Raw genomic sequence first — 11,164 nt, forward strand, 5'->3', positions numbered from 1 at the left:
TGTCGGACCAGTAGCTTACCGACTTGAGTTACCTCAACAACTCGCGGCTGTACATGACACTTTCCACATCTCGAATTTGAAGAAATTTTTTGCTAAAGAAGATCTCACTATTCCGTTAGACGAAATCCAAATCAACGAAAAACTTCAATTCATCGAAGAACCCGTCGAAATAATGGATCGTGAGGTTAAAAGACTTAAACAAAACAAGATACCAATTGTTAAGGTTCGATGGAATGCTCGTAGAGGACCCGAGTTCACCTGGGAACGAGAAGATCAGATGAAGAAGAAATACCCGCACTTATTTCCAGAAGATACGTCAACACCTCCAACTGCTTAAAATTTCGGGACGAAATTTATTTAATGGGTAGGTACTGTAGTGACCCGAATTTTTCCATGTTTATATATATTAAATGAAATTGATATTTACATGATTAAGTGTTTCTATCATGTTAAGCAATCAAACTTATTAAAACTTGATTAATTGAAATAGGTTTCATGTAGACAATTGACCCCCCAAGTTGACCGGTGATTCACGAACGTTAATGAAAGGACCCGTTCATATACATTATAAACGATTCACAATAGTTGATTACATCGCGAGGTATTTGACCTCTATATGATACATTTTACAAACATTGCATTCGTTTTTAAAAGATAAACTTTCTTTACAACGAAAGTTGACGGCATGCACACCATTTCATAATACATCCAACTATAATTGGCTTAATAATAATCTTGATGAACTCAATGACTCGAATGCAACGTCTTTCAAAATATGCCATGAATGACTCCAAGTAATATCCTTAAAATGAGCTAATGCACAGCGGAAGATTTCTTTAATACCTGAGAATAAACATGCTTTAAAGTGTCAACCAAAAAGGTTGGTGAGTTCATAGGTTTATCATAACAATCATTTCAATATATTAATAGACCACAAGATTTCCGTTTATAAATATATGTACACTCGCAAGTGTATAAAAGTATTCTATAAGTTGTAGGCACCCGGTAACAAGCTTTAACGTTCATGTTTTACCCTCTGAAGTACACCAGATCAGGTGTGTTTAAAATAACCTCGAAGTACTAGAGCATCCCATAGTCAGGATGGGGTTTGTCAGGCCCAATAGATCTATCTTTAAGATTCGCGCCTACCGTACATAGACAAGTAGTTTAATGTTACCAAGCTAAGGGTATATTTCTGGTTTAAACCCACATAGAATTAGTTTTAGTACTTGTGCCTATTTTGTAAAACATTTATAAATCAGCGCATGTATTCTCAGCCCAAAAATATATATAAAAAGGGAGCAAATAAAACTCACAATACTGTATTTCGTAGTAAAAATACATATAACGTCATTTAACAAGTCCAAGGTTGGCCTCGGATTCAAGAACGTATCAATATTTAGATTCAATATTGCAGGAAAGTACGTAGATGCAACGGAGATGATAAACACTAGATTGACCTCACGAGCATACCCATGAACCATACTCATCACCTCCATAGCTATAACCATAATTTCCTTAGCTTCGGCTCATTCAAAAAAACTATTTTGAAATCACTCGGACACCACTCCGTCGTAATATTTTATGTATACTAATAATATCTTGAAATAATACAGAGCAAATATATATATATATATATATAAATCGATTGAGAGAGTTAAGAGAAATATATTTTCAAGTTTTTATGAAATAATGAAACCTATTGAATTCTATTTATAATAGATTTTTGAATTATTAAAGTGAATTATTAAAGTATGAATTATTAAAGTGAATTATTAAAGTATGAATTATTAAAGTGAATTATTAAAGTATGAATTATTAAAGTGAATTATTAAAGTATGAATTATTAAAGTGAATTATTAAAGTATGAATTATTAAAGTGAATTATTAAAGTATGAATTATTAAAGTGAATTATTAAAGTATGAATTATTAAAGTGAATTATTAAATTGAATTATTAAAGTATGAATTATTAAAGTGAATTATTAAAGTATGAATTATTAAAGTGAATTATTAAATTATGAATTATTAAAGTAAATTATTAAAGTATGAATTATTAAAGTGAATTATTAAAGTATGAATTATTAAAGTAAATTATTAAAGTATGAATTATTAAAGTGAATTATTAAAGTGAATTATTAAAGTATGAATTATTAAAGTGAATTATTAAAGTATGAATTATTAAATTGAATTATTAAAGTATGAATTATTAAAGTTAAAGTAAAATAAAAGTAAAGTAAAGGTAAAGTTAAAGTATAGTAAAAGTATAAAAACTATGTATGTATAATACGCGTATAAATATATATAATATTAATTTAAATCGTTATATATATTTAATGAAATAAAATATAAATATCGTTATATTTATTATACTGGTTAAGTAATGAGTTGTCAAAAGTGATTCTAGATATTTATAAAAGTTATATACGTTTTAATAATAAAGTTCTTTTTAAACTAAAAACGTTTTTTATACTTTTGAAACTAAATTAATAGAATATTATGGAAACCAATTCTCCACTAACTTTTGTCTAACTTTCGTAAATGACACTTTTTGTTTTTATTTATAAATAGCTTTACAAATTATTCTGAATATCAATAAGAGGAATAGATTTTCTCAAATCATAGTGGACCTCTCAACAGAGACTTGTAATCATAATTCAATGTTTCTGATAATTCAATCATTTAATATATTTTTTTAATTTCATCGAAAATCATATTGAAACAAATACGTTCGTATAAAGTATTATACGTTTAATACTTTATTAATATTCTCAAGTTATAATATATATATATACATATACATATCTATTTATATATAACGGTTCGTGAATCGTCGAAATTTGGTCGAGGTTATAATGAATGTATGAACACAGTTTAAAATTCTTGATATTTAACTTAACAAACTTTGCTTATCGTGTTGGAATAATATAAAGATTAAAGTTTAAATTTGGTCGGAAATTTCCGGGTCGTCACAGTACCTACCCGTTAAAGAAATTTCGTCCCCGAAATTTGATAGAGGTCGTCATGACTAACAATGAGAATGTTATTATAACGATTATAGAGTTTTATCATGTTCAAGAAGAATGGATAAAATAATTCGATTAATAGAAACGTGTGAGTGAAGTTATTGTAAATGAATGAAATAAGATAATAGTGATTCGTCGTATCTTTTGACGTCATCACGATTGATCTCCGAAAAGAAAATCTTTGTAATCTATATTGGATTTGATTATTCGGCGATTAAGGAAATTATGATCCTCTTCGAATTAATGCGATAATCCATTTTGATTTCTCTGTCGGATATTTCACTATAAATCCACCTCATTTGTTTTCTTACAACTCACACCTTCTCAACTCATATTTTAAAGTATTTGTCAATATGCTTCATCCAGTGCTGATTCTTGATATACTCCTCACTTTCATATCTGTCGCTCTTCTTTTTCATCTGCTTCCGAAAGAATCTATTTACTTCTACTATACTCTTGGTTTTATAGTGTTTTTAGTTCTCCCGTGTCTTTATATTGCTATATGCATTGATATATACGGTTTGTGATTTCTGGGTTGTTGTTGGGTTTTATATCTTCTCTTATATTTCAAAGTCCTTGCTTCTTCTATAATCATTGTCATTCACAGTTAATGCTCTCTTCTATTTGCTATGATTTATACTCCCATTTCTAGTTCGGAGCTTTGTCCTTTCGTTTCTTCTTCTTGCGATTAAGCACCGCTTGTAATAGTCCAGAATTCGCAGATATAAATTTCGGAATGAACATTGTTATTGTTCTAGGAAGGAAATTGTAATGGCACGATCTTAACTTGTCAAATTACCAGAATACCTCAGAAAAGGCCGAATCATCAAGAAATATTTTCTTGATATTTAGAGATCAAAGAGAATACAAGAGTCGTGTAACATAGCACATGATGACGTTATGATCTGTGAATCATCATGTTCCATTTAGAAACACAGCATGAATTACTGTAATATAATCACGTTGATCAAGTGTCATTATATTATACTAACTCATGCTTCAGCTCCCAACACTTCTTCAAGAATATTCCTATTTTAAATTCAAATTTTTTTTTTAGAATTTCGAAACTAACACAGTTTCTTTTTATGTTGTAACGCAGATATTGCGAAGAGATAAAAGATTTCGGATAAGAATAGTTGTGAAAATATCTTCAGGAATATCGAAGATATTATAATAAAAGATACGATAATATGGATGATGAAGAAGATTTGTCTGTGAAGGTTTAGAATAAGAAGTAAGGTGTTTGCTAACGATTTCAGTAGACACTGAATCATTTGGATCCTTTGAAGGCAGGTTTAGTCTTTGTGATTTGTCCACAGCCTCCTTCATGGTCTGCTCAATCCGTTTTCCAGTTTCAAACCTTCTCTTTTTCTCAACTTTACCACCATACTATTCTTTATCATCAAACTTTTGACTGTTAAAGTCGTTTACAGTTTTTACTGCTTCATCAGCATTTTTCCAATTTCGGAGAACTAGTTCATATTTTGGGATGTTTTTCAGAAAATTCACATTCGAAGTATGTAAGTCTAGGAGATAGACGTTATATGTATAACTTTTGACGTAAAATTGTCGCGAAATTCAAAATACTGATTGCTAATTCCCAGTAGTTGGTGTGACAATTATTGTTACAGGATGTAGGTGAGTACATGATGGGGTTTTAATGAATAAGTATAGTGGCTTTTCGGAGAGGCTTAAGTCGAAGGTTAATGAAGTTGTTGATAAGTTTACTGCTAATGTGGCGAGATATGAAAGGTTCCCCAGTAAAAATGATGAAGGGGTAATTGTTATAATAAGGTTTATTCGTATAAACAAATGAAGGTGATTTGCTGGAGCTGTGACAAAACTGTCTATTTTGGAAAGAGAATGAAAAATTATATTTGGTAATAAATATTAAAGGATCTGACACGGATACATGTTAAACTATAACTTTGGTTTCAAGAGCTTTTCAGATGCATGACAGTGGGTAATATGTGGTTGGATTATCATCTCGCATGTCTTTAGGAATTTTGAAGTGTTTGAACACATATTGTAATTGTTAATATACATATGATGTTTTAAGATTTTGAATGATACAAATATTTTTGTGAGTTCCATGAATAGAAATGAGGTTCTAGGACAGTTTTGAAGTCAAAGTATAGTTTTGAAAGATGTAGGAATCTAAGAGTGATGATTTCGGTTATATCTTGAATCGAATTATGAGATTTCTAAATCAGAATATGTAATTAGATTTTGAATGAGTATGGTTGTTTTGATTTCTATAAAAGAATGTATATTGTTGTGAAAGTAGGGAGTATAATGGATGATTTGCTGAATCAGATTCGAAGAATGTAACATATTAATTGTGAATTTATATATCTCTCGGGTATTACCTACCCGTTAAAAAAAATTTCACAATTAATATTTTGTACAAAAGAATTTTATTACAGTCTTTATGAAAATATATATGTGTATATTTCTTCAGATGTAATATTGATTTAATGAGTTAATATTAAATTAAACTCATTTGATTTATGGTTAAGGCTAGGATAGATAATTTCTAAATTTAGAAATTACATAATTGCCGTAGAATGTTTCTCCAATGAAGTTATGAATCAATACTTCATCGTTGTGGTATTCCTTGGTATCTACATGGCGTATGACATCGATGCTCGTGGGATAGATTGTGAAGTTGAGGTTTGCGATGCGGTTGTTGTTGGTGGTGGTAATGGTACTGTTGATGTTGTTGATGGTGGTACTGGTTATGCTGCTGGTGCTGCTGCTTGTAACCTTTGCACCATATTCTCCAAAGCCACTACCCGAGCGTGAAGCTCGTTGACTTCTTCTATTACACCGGGGTGATTGTCGGTTCGGATGAGCGAATAAATAAGATCTAGAATTTGGTGTAGTATATAATCATGACGAGATACTCTGGAAATGAGAGAGAAAATGGTGTTTCGGACAGGTTCGCCGGTAAGTGCTTCAGGTTCATTGCCAAGAGGGCAATGTGGTGGATGAAAGGGATCACCTTCTTCTTGTCTCCAATGGTTAAGTAGATTACGAACCCACCCCAATTCATCCAGAATAGATGATGGCTAATTGGTTGATCCATTTCGGTCACGCTGCTTTCGGAGCTCATGTGGAAATCCATATCGGCATAGCTGTCGGAATCCGAGGAACTCGAACTGGTTGAGGGATCCATCTTGTATGATCAGGGAAAGAATTTTTGGTATGAAATAGATTGTAGAATTTAGATTTGGTATTCTTCAATACATAATTCACATATGTATATATAATACCAAAATCCCATAAATTACGGAGGAATCTTTGAAAGATGTCAGTCAAAGTTCACAGTAACAGATATGCTAAGATAAGAATTCGTCCATACATTATTATGCAATAAATGTAGGAAAATGCGTCTAGACTTAAGAATGATAAGCAGGTAATTTCCTAAGGATGGTAAGTAGATGATTTCCGACTAAAAATGATAAGCAAAACTTTTGACATGCAGACACGGTCGAAGTCCAGACTCACTAATGCATCTTAACAACTATCAGTTAGACACACTAATGCAAGACCTGGTTCGCTAAGACCACCGCTCTGATACCAACTGAAAGGACCCGTTCATATACATTATAAACGATTCACAATAGTTGATTACATCGCGAGGTATTTGACCTCTATATGATACATTTTACAAACATTGCATTCATTTTTAAAAGATAAACTTTCTTTACAACGAAAGTTGACGGCATGCACACCATTTCATAATACATCTAACTATAATTGGCTTAATAATAATCTTGATGAACACAATGACTCGAATGCAACGTCTTTAAAAATATGCCATGAATGACTCCAAGTAATATCCTTAAAATGAGCTAATGCACAGCGGAAGATTTCTTTAATACCTGAGAATAAACATGCTTTAAAGTGTCAACCAAAAAGGTTGGTGAGTTCATAGGTTTATCATAACAATCATTTCAATATATTAATAGACCACAAGATTTCCGTTTATAAATATATGTACACTCGCAAGTGTATAAAAGTATTCTATAAGTTGTAGGCACCCGGTAACAAGCCTTAACATTCATGTTTTACCCTCTGAAGTACACCAGATCAGGTGTGTTTAAAATAACCTCGAAGTACTAAAGCATCCCATAGTCAGGATGGGGTTTGTCAGGCCCAATAGATCTATCTTTAGGATTTGAGCCTACCGTACATAGACAAGTAGTTTAATGTTACCAAGCTAAGGGTATATTTCTGGTTTAAACCCACATAGAATTAGTTTTAGTACTTGTGCCTATTTCGTAAAACATTTATAAATCAGCGCATGTATTCTCAGCCCAAAAATATATATAAAAAGGGAGCAAATGAAACTCACAATACTGTATTTCATAGTAAAAATACATATAATGTCATTTAACAAGTGCAAGGTTGGCCTCGGATTCACGAACGTATCAATATTTAGATTCAATATTGCAGGAAAGTACGTAGACGCAACGGAGATGATAAACACTAGATTGACCTCACGAGCATACCCATGAACCATACTCATCACCTCCATAGCTATAACCCATAATTTCCTTAGCTTCGACTCATTCAAAAAAACTATTTTGAAATCACTCGGACACCACTCCGTCGTAATATTTTATGTATACTAATAATATCTTGAAATAATACAGAGCAAATATATATATATATATATATATATATAAATCGATTGAGAGAGTTTAGAGAAATATATTTTCAAGTTTCTATGAAATAATGAAACCTATTGAATTCTATTTATAATAGATTTTTGAATTATTAAAGTGAATTATTAAAGTATGAATTATTAAAGTATGAATTATTAAAGTGAATTATTAAAGTATGAATTATTAAAGTGAATTATTAAAGTATGAATTATTAAAGTGAATTATTAAATTATGAATTATTAAAGTGAATTATTAAAGTATGAATTATTAAAGTGAATTATTAAAGTATGAATTATTAAAATGAATTATTAAAGTATGAATTATTAAAGTGAATTATTAAAGTATGAATTATTAAAGTGAATTATTAAAGTAAATTATTAAAGTATGAATTATTAAAGTGAATTATTAAAGTATAAATTATTAAAGTGAATTATTAAATTATGAATTATTAAAGTGAATTATTAAAGTATGAATTATTAAAGTGAATTATTAAAGTATGAATTATTAAAGTAAATTATTAAAGTAATTATTAAAGTATGAATTATTAAAGTGAATTATTAAAGTGAATTATTAAAGTATGAATTATTAAAGTGAATTATTAAAGTATGAATTATTAAATTGAATTATTAAAGTATGAATTATTAAAGTTAAAGTAAAATAAAAGTAAAGTAAAGGTAAAGTTATAGTATAGTAAAAGTATAAAAACTATGTATGTATAATACGCGTATAAATATATATAATATTAATTTAAATCGTTATATATATTTAATGAAATAAAATATAAATATCGTTATATTTATTATACTGGTTAAGTAATGAGTTGTCAAAAGTGATTCTAGATATTTATAAAAGTTATATACGTTTTAATAATAAAGTTCTTTTTAAACTGAAAACGTTTTTTATACTTTTGAAACTAAATTAATAGAATATTATGGAAACCAATTCTCCACTAACTTTTGTCTAACTTTCGTAAATGACACTTTTTGTTTTTATTTATAAATAGCTTTACAAATTATTCTGAATATCATTAAGAGGAATAGATTTTCTCAAATCATAGTGGACCTCTCAACAGAGACTTGTAATCATAATTCAATGTTTCTGATAATTCAATCATTTAATATATTTTTTTAATTTCATCGAAAATCATATTGAAACAAATACGTTGGTATAAAGTATTATACGTTTAATACTTTATTAATATTCTCAAGTTATAATATATATATACATATACATATCTATTTATATATAACGGTTCGTGAATCGTTGAAATTTGGTTGAGGTTATAATGAATGTATGAACACAGTTTAAAATTCTTGAGATTTAACTTAACAAACTTTGCTTATCGTGTTGGAATAATATAAAGATTAAAGTTTAAATTTGGTCGGAAATTTCCGGGTCGTCACAGTTAAAACTTGTAAAAACTATATGATGACATATATATGATTATATATATATAGTTAACATGATATTATGATAAGTAATTATCTCATTAGGTATTTTAACAATGAGTTATATACATAAAATTGTGTTTATTGAATTAAGAAACTCGAAACGATATATATAACGATTATCGTTATAACAACCTCTTACTAATTACATATGAATCATATTAAGATATTGTTACACTATGTTTAATCATGATAAATGATAAGTAAACATGTCATTATGTATATTAACAATGAAATACATATGTAAAAACAAGACTACTAACTTAAGGATTTCGAAACGAGACATATATGTAACGATTATCGTTGTAACGACATTTAAATGTATATATATCATATTAAGATATATTAATATATCATAATATCATGATAATATAATAATTTAACATCTCATTAGATATAATAAACATTGGGTTAACAACATTTAACAAGATCGTTAACTTAAAGGTTTCAAATCAACATTTACATGTAACGACTAACGATGACTTAACGACTCAGTTAAAATGTATATACATGTAGTGTTTTAATATGTACTCATACACTTCTGAAAGACTTCAAGACACTTATCAAAATACTTCTACTTAACAAAAATGCTTACAATTACATCCTCGTTCAGTTTCATCAACAATTCTACTCGTATGCACCCGTATTCGTACTCGTACAATACACAGCTTTTAGATGTATGTACTATTGGTATATACACTCCAATGATCAGCTATTAGCAGCCCATGTGAGTCACCTAACACATGTGGGAACCATCATTTGGCAACTAGCAAGAAATATCTCATAAAATTACAAAAATATGAGTAATCATTCATGACTTATTTACATGAAAACAAAATTACACATCCTTTATATCTAATCCATATACCAACGACCAAAAACACCTACAAACACTTTAATTATTCAATTTTCTTCATCTAAGTGATCTCTCTCAAGTTCTATCTTCAAGTTCTAAGTGTTCTTCATAAATTCTATAAGTTCTAGTTTCATAAAATCAAGAATACTTCCAAGTTTGCTAGCTTATTTCCAATCTTGTAAAGTGATCATACAACTTCAAGAAATCTTTCTTATTTACAGTAAGATATCTTTCTAATACAAGGTAATACTCATATTCAAACTTTGATTCGATTTCTATAACTATAACAATCTTATTTCGAGTGGAAATCTTACTTGAACTTGCTTTTGTGTCATGATTCTACTTCAAGAACTTTCAAGCTATCCAAGATCCTTTGAAGCTAGATCATTTCTTATCACTTCCAGTAGGTTTACCTACTAAACTTGAGATAGTAATGATGTTCATAACATCATTCGATTCATACATATAAAACTATCTTATTCGAAGATTTGAACATGTAATCACTAGAACATAGTTTAGTTAATTCTAAACTTGTTCGTAAACAAAAGTTAATCCTTCTAACTTGACTTTTAAAATCAACTAAACACATGTTCTATATCTATATGATATGCTAACTTAATGATTTAAAACCGGAAAACACGAAAAGCACCGTAAAACCGGATATACGCCGTCGTAGTAACACCGCGGGCTGTTTTGGGTTTGATAATTAAAAACTATGATAAACTTTGATTTAAAAGTTGTTCTTCTGGGAAAATGATTTTTCTTATGAACATGAAACTATATCCAAAAATCATGGTTAAACTCAAAGTGAAAGTATGTTTTTCAAAATGGTCATCAAGACGTCGTTCTTTCGACTGAAATGACTACCTCTTACAAAAATGACTTGTAACTTATATTTCCAACCATAAACCTATACTTTTTCTGTTTAGATTCATAAAATAGAGTTCAATATGAAACCATAGCAATTTGATTCACTCAAAACGGATTTAAAACGAAGAAGTTATGGGTAAAACAAGATTGGATATTGTTTTATTGTTGTAGCTACGGGAATAATTGTAACAATTCTATACAAATCTTATCCTAGCTAACTTATATTGTATTATACATGTATTCTAATATATTATGTAATCTTGGGATACCATAGACACGTATGCAAATGTTT

Source organism: Rutidosis leptorrhynchoides, chromosome 3 (genome assembly GCF_046630445.1).
Source record: "Rutidosis leptorrhynchoides isolate AG116_Rl617_1_P2 chromosome 3, CSIRO_AGI_Rlap_v1, whole genome shotgun sequence".
Taxonomy (NCBI): domain Eukaryota; kingdom Viridiplantae; phylum Streptophyta; class Magnoliopsida; order Asterales; family Asteraceae; genus Rutidosis; species Rutidosis leptorrhynchoides.